General features: G+C 41.6%; 1 protein-coding gene across 2 annotated transcripts in view; it reads right to left on the bottom strand.

Annotated features, from left to right (window-relative positions):
• Positions 1-6,770, bottom strand: part of LOC111673245 (protein sprouty homolog 3) — a 21,012-nt gene that overhangs the window by 9,257 nt on the left and 4,985 nt on the right. The window contains exon 1 of one of the 2 annotated variants that reach the window (XM_087169785.1): positions 3,521-3,813. The exons of the other annotated variant lie outside the window; for it this stretch is intronic. The gene's annotated coding sequence lies outside the window, so the exon portion shown is untranslated. Of the gene's footprint in view, positions 1-3,520; positions 3,814-6,770 lie in introns of those variants that run through there. 2 annotated transcript variants of the gene reach the window in all.

Genomic DNA, 6,770 nt, shown 5'->3' with positions numbered 1-6,770 from the left:
GGGGGGGGGGGGGGGGGGGGGGTTCCTGAGTTCACATCCACGTGGTTCAAGACTCGTTTGGGGAATAAAAAACACTGTTAACGAACCAAAAGTTTTCAGATTCTTTACAGTTATCATCTACACTAAACTGCCCCAACACCTTGTGTTTAAGTCGAATGTTGGTCATCTGATAACGAGGCGATTCATTACTGCCACCTTTTTGTTAAGGAGTATGGGTGAATGGATGGGCTGTGATCAATAAGGCTTCGGTATCCGTCCACCAAGGCGCTTGTCGTATCGTCGTACAGCATCAGTGTTTGTATTATTGAACAGCCAATCACCAGCATTATTAGATCCTGGTCTAAGCATGCTGCATGCTTATTGGCTCACTGACGCTGATGAGATTTACTCATTTACTCCTCAAGTATCGGAATTGGGTATCGAATGACAAGGTATTTTTCGATCCCCAGCACTATCAAACTAATCTAGTCTGTCCATAAAAGTATCGAAGTTGGATACCCAGCCCTAAACGACAAGGTTTTCTTTGTACCTTTTTAAGCAGGAATCATTATTCTGCAGAGCTGCACGAGGTGGCAGGAGTCTTGCACAGGAGCCGAGTCAAACTTCACAACTCTCAACAATGTGTGTGCAAACAAGCTGATTGGTTGATCTGATCTTTAAACAAGAACAACATGCTCATGTTCTAGCCAGATGTGTAGCCATGCACCAGACAAGTTCCAGCCCCTAATCAAGTCCTGCACCGATGAACTGAGACACTTTGATCAATTTTCTTTTATGCTGTTTCTGTTAATTGATAAACAAACATTGCAATGACAGAAAAAGGAGAAGGAGGAACTGGATAGTTTCCATGAGCAGCCGTGGCTGAGCAGAAAAAGAAAAACAAAGTGAAATAAATCACATTGTGTTATTGCCCTGTTATGTACAGCTAAACGGTTAAATACAGGAAGTAAGAAAAGACAAGTGGCCTCTGGAAAATGCAGAGCAAAAGCGATAAGAGAGGAGCAACCAGAAGTAGGTGTGGGGGAGGTGAATGAAACACAAGAACTGCAATCCATCACAGGGAGGGAAGGAAGGAGAGGTGATTAGCACGCTGGACTCTAAAAACAAAAATAAAACCAAAAAAAAGAAACTCTTCCTGTCCTCCAGGCTTTTGAACAAGAGACTTTTGAGCAATCTGTGGCAGCCTGAGCATAAAAGTGCTGTACCCTGCAGCCTGCCTGTATCTTCCTCTCGGACCCCGCCCTCCAGCCATAAAGCAGCAGATAAGGAGGCCCAGGTTGGTTTAGATGAGGATGCATTTTCAAATTAGTCGGAGGAGAGAGGAGAAGTCCTGGTGACTAATCTCATCAGGGAGAGCGGTGGCCACGGCTCGCTCATACTCTGCCCGCCTATCAGGCCATCTAATTGTTAAAAAGAAGAGGCCTGCCGTCCATTTCCATGACCTCATTTTTATTTACTGGTTGAGCCAAAGCAACACAAATACTGCAAGTCACATCAAAAAGTTAGAGACTGTGGCACCTAGGATGGAAAAATGTGGTGGAGCGTCCCGTCAAGTTCAACTTCCAAGTCTACATTTGTGCAAAATGAACTAGGGTTAAACGAATTGGCAGTTACTTGATTAATTGATTATCATTAACTTAAAGGACAACAGTTTTGACACTTGTTGATAGTTTGGTTTCACTTATCTAAATGAAATAGTTTCATTCTTTTCTCTGTTTTATATTTTATCTCTTTGCTTTGAACTTGTACTGGGTGGTTTTATTAAAAAACTAATTTTCTTTTGACATTTTGTAGGTAATTGATGAATAGATTAATCCATGAAAAGAAGGGTCGAATCAATCCATTTTTAAAATAATCATTAGTTGCAAGGGCACTCGGAGAGCGCAGCCCTCCACCAAGGCCAGTGTCAAACAACATACACCAGACTTCAGAGAAAAAAGTCCTCACTGACCCACGCCTCATCCCTCCACCAAGTTCGGTGCAAATCGGTTCAGTACTTTTTGCATAACTCAAACATACAAACCAACAGACGCAGGTGGAAACAGAATCTAATTAACTAATTGTTGTGATAATCACTGGAGTCAGTATTTGTCGCCTAAATTTGCAGCATCAGCACCAGATTTTCTTCCCACAATTTATTTATTTATTTTACAGTTATTAGTATTTTGAATGTTATTTCTAGCAAGATCTGTCTCAATGGTCCTATTAGCATCACATGAACTGTATCGGCTGCACTGATTGGCTGTTCTGAGGTTCTCTGGTAACAACAGCTAAGATGAGACCTGTGTGTGTGTGTGTGTGTGTGTGTGTGTGTGTGTGGCAGCGCCCTCCCCTCTCAAGTTACAAGTGGAGCTCAGGGCTGTGTTGTTTTTTTTATCACACGTGTGTTACTGTGTGTGTATGTGATTGTGGGGATTCTGGGTACCTGAATTCCCAAACATGGTTTCCATGGACACATCCTCCAGTAAATGGATGGGAGGTGCAAACCACAGCAGTCACTGTTTTGCCTGATTAAAATCACACTATAGTTACTATAGAATCACCAATCACTAAGAAATGTGCATGTAAAAACTCTACTGCTAAACAAATTACTACAACAAGTTTTAACCATATGAGAAAATAGAAATAAAACTTAGAGTCCTGCTATTCGATTATCAATCCAATTGTTTTTATATGTGCCTTATTTATTGGCAAAATCTCACTTCAGAAAATAAAATTTGGCACTTTCTCATCAAATGCTCACGTCTTCTGGTAATTTTTTTTTGTCAGCCAAATCAATAGAATCTAAACTTTCATATTTGGATCACATTCTTTCCCCATCATTGATGTTCCCACTAATGTGATGGTGGTTCAGGGGGAAACTCGACGCAGGTTCATGGCAAACACTGAACTTTCATGGCCGTCAGCACAATGGTTGTTTTATTTAGTAGATAATCCATCTGGCTCAGAGGAGAGAGGGAAGAAGATGAGAGGCATCTCTTCCTCTCTCCGTCTCTCTCTTTCTGAAGCTGATGCTCGACAGCATCGTCACATTTTAAAGAACAAAGTGTCATTGTGCTGGAACGACAGGAAATGCGAAGAAGGGGAAGCTGGAAGGCAGATGTTATCAAATTGCTCAAGCTATCTTTTGACTTCTTCAATTCGGTTCCTCTTAAGATGCGAGAGTTTTAAGATGTAAAAATGAGTGAAACAAAACCAAACTGGAAAACAGTGAAAAACAGTCACAGAGAGCTGGTGTTTCGAGAGACCGTCAGTGGTAACCTGAGGATGGACCTGTGTGCTGGGGGAGTATCAGTAATGACTGAACCCCTGCCCTGGAACGGACACACACACACACACACACACACACTCCTGCTCCAGCGCTCTTTTCCACAAAAACACACACACATTATATACACTTTGTTTCTGCTGCCCAACCAACAGCTCCACTGCCAGGCTCCAGCTGATGTGTTGCCTTGAGTGAAAACGTTGGCGTTATAAATATTTAAACTATCTTAAAGAATTTAAGTCTTAATCTCACCCTCTCCTGGGCTTCACAGAGCTGTTAGCATGGTTGAAGACGTCCGTCTAGTTTCCCTATAATTTGAAGATGAAGTTTGAATTTATTTTGGTGGCGCACTTCCTTTATCTTCTTGCTGTTGTGGCTTTTCTAGCGAATACTAACCTCTTCTGCTTTTTATAAACAAGCACACAAACAAGGTGACCAGTGTGAAGAAACGAGTGATGCCAAAGCATCAGCAGTCAAACAGAAACGTACCTGTGCATGTACATGTTATGAATGTTGTTTTCATTTAGGATCGTTTATTAGCAGCTGCCTCGTACTTATCTTTATCGCTTTCAATGAGATTTAAAAGATTTAAAATCTTTTCGGACATCCACAACTGCTTGGCTTATCGCTCATCTCCTTGCTTGGGTGTCGCCCTTGAACGCACAACTACGCAGGTTTTAAGAATGGTAGTAAGTCACAAAAATATTGTGAAGTTGGCAGAAACTTGGAGACGAAAGAGCGTTCGCCGTAATGGATTACATTATAAAGCAACTTTTAACTTTGCACGTTGATTTTCTCAGCGTGCAGGAAGAATGTTAAAGCAATTGGTGCCAAGAATCTAGAAATCAAAGATTCTACAGTGCTTTCAAAAAATGGTGAACACTGTCACCAAGTACAACAAATTTGGTAAACGACTCACTTAAACTCCTTTTAACCCCAAAAAAATGACTGTGGATCAGCAGGAGAACGCCTCCCGTGGGAATCTCTCTACTTGTTAATTAATCCGCCATGGAATATAGTCCCCTGCAAATTTAATCCTATTTGAACAATGTATGCCAAGAATTGCACAGGTAATTAAGTACGTAGTTAGGTATTTTAAGACTTTTATATTGAAATATGCATTTTTTGTTTTTGATGTTTTCATGGGATTTGTTGACAAGAGAAACTTAAAGTTGAATGTACGATCAGTAGGTATTTCATACTCAACTCCCTCCATTGAATATGAATGTGGAAAACAAATTGATTTAAATAAATTGAATCAGGAGTCAATCTTTATTAATATTTTAAATTCTGCAACTAATTATATCCTGTTCAATAAAAGAGCTGGTTTGTAGAAAATGTAAAAATCTCCAAACTCCTGGTCGTCATGTAAAAGTTGAAGAGTAAATCTGTAAAGTTGTAGGTTAAAAACTGACTGATTCAGATGTCAGAAGGAAAGAGAAACTTCTGTGCTGATCCCTCGTCTTTCCGCTGACTCTCTGACTTCCGCTGAGCCTGGACTCGACCTGCTGATGGTCGATGGAGTTTAACGGACAGAGCATCGCTGCGCCTCTCACAGATGACATCATGGTTTCGGGCTATTTTAAAACCGACTGCAGTGACCTTTCGCCTTGGATTGAGGAGGGGTTGCCCTCACCTCTCCTCTTCTTTCCTGCCTCCCTCTCCTCTCTTCCTCTCGTTTCTCCCCCATCCTCTCGCCTCCTCTCCTCCCTTCATATCACCTTCACCACCTCCCTCCGCTCTCCCCTTTCATCCATTCCCTGCTTCCTGTCTTTCACTCTTCTAACTTTTTTTTTTCTCTTCTCTCCTTTTTTTTTTTTTTTTTGTCCTGTGTCGTTTCTGTGCCACTTTCTCCCTCCAAAGCATCAAACATTATCTTTGAGGAGAACACTTTTCATGTGCAGCTCAGCAGCGACTATTGCAGTAAATAAATAACCCTAAAAAGTTTAAAGCAACACATTTTGGGAAATTTGCTTGTTTTTCAGCCGAGACGATCGATATTAATTTAATCTCTCTGCATTCACTTTGCCAGTGAGCGTAACAACTTTGAAACAAAACACATGCCTTCCATCAACTCCAGACCTCCCCAGTCCTCAGTGGTGGACACAGCCCTGTCTCCCTGTAGAGCCGTCGTATTTACATGTTACACTCACAGTTTTGTCAAGTGTTATGACGAATCTCTAACCTGGTAGCCCAGATATCAGGAGATGACTGGTGAGAAACTGTGTGATGTCTATGCAGTTGTGGTAATGCTTCTCCAAAGCGTATGTTTAAACATTTCTGCAAACCTTATTACGGGTAGAGATGGGTGCTGATAGCTGCTTCCATTGTAGATCTGGTTCCAAGTTGGTAAAATACCTGGATTTGTTGAGCTTAGCATCCAACAAATGCCTTTATAGAATACTTCAGTCATGTTCTTTGTCTCTTTGACTTGTATTCTGTGACCCTGTAGCAACGCAACAAGTTTGTCCTCAGGTACCGTTAAGCTTGTTGCACATGCAAAACATCAGCAGGCTCCTCTGCAGCGGTCAGATAAATGTACCCGAGTAAACCAGCACAGTAATCCAAGGATTTATGTTCATATCAGTTCCTCTCATGATTTATGTTCAGTGCTGACATTCAGTGTCAGTGCAGATGTTAGTGTTACCTATGTGTAGCAAGGCAGGAAGTAGTTTCTCTCCAGTCAATGTTCAACTCTTAAGTAACTGTAACCTCGATCTTTCCCTGTCCTTCACCAAGTGGTTTGGTTTTCCATAAAACATATTTGCCATCACCACCATCTTTCCCTAATTGCTAACCATAACCTAGGTAACAGATTTTGCAAAAGCACGTGTTTCTAAAACATCAGCAAAGGGTGGGAATAAAAAATGTTGCCATTGAATTTAATTTGGGTTTTTTGCAGAATCATCGATTATCAATGTCTTCTTGTGGCAGTAGCGTTGGAAAAGGCGTATTGTTTAAAGTTAGCATCGTTAGCAAAATACTTCTAAATAAGGAAGTTAAACATTCCGGTAATGTAGCTGCAGTGTTTTGGACCCAATCTGAAGATACATGGCAAATGAACAGGACCAACCAGACCCAGTTAGATTGACTCAAAGTTGGACCCGACCTGACTCAGGACCCAGGTCGGGTCTGGGTTAATAGGAACAGAGTCGGCCTGTGAAGACCTCTTTTGGTTCAGTATAAAATATAATAGAACAGCACATGAAATCAAAAAAAAAATCCAATCAAGTCAAAGAAAAATAGAATAAAGTTAGCAGATTCATAAGGTCAAAACGTTCGACTACAGTGGTGCCAGCTTTTCTGGGTGTATGACTGCTCATGAGGTCCGTCAGGCACTAAGACCCAGGGGCCTTCCTCCTGATGCCCTCCGGGAGCACAGCAGGATTGAATGACAATAAACTGGATGAGATACCGGATGTGCCAAATCTGACCCCAACGGAAAGACTGAAATAGACACTGCAGACCAGCAAGTCCAGGCAGGGGGGTGGTGGGGGTGGGG

The sequence above is a fragment of the Seriola lalandi genome, unplaced genomic scaffold (genome assembly GCF_002814215.2).
Source record: "Seriola lalandi dorsalis isolate HSWRI2012SDOR001 ecotype SW California unplaced genomic scaffold, Sedor1 jcf7180002054914, whole genome shotgun sequence".
Lineage (NCBI taxonomy): Eukaryota > Metazoa > Chordata > Actinopteri > Carangiformes > Carangidae > Seriola > Seriola lalandi.
This window is presented reverse-complemented; position numbering and strand designations above follow the sequence as displayed.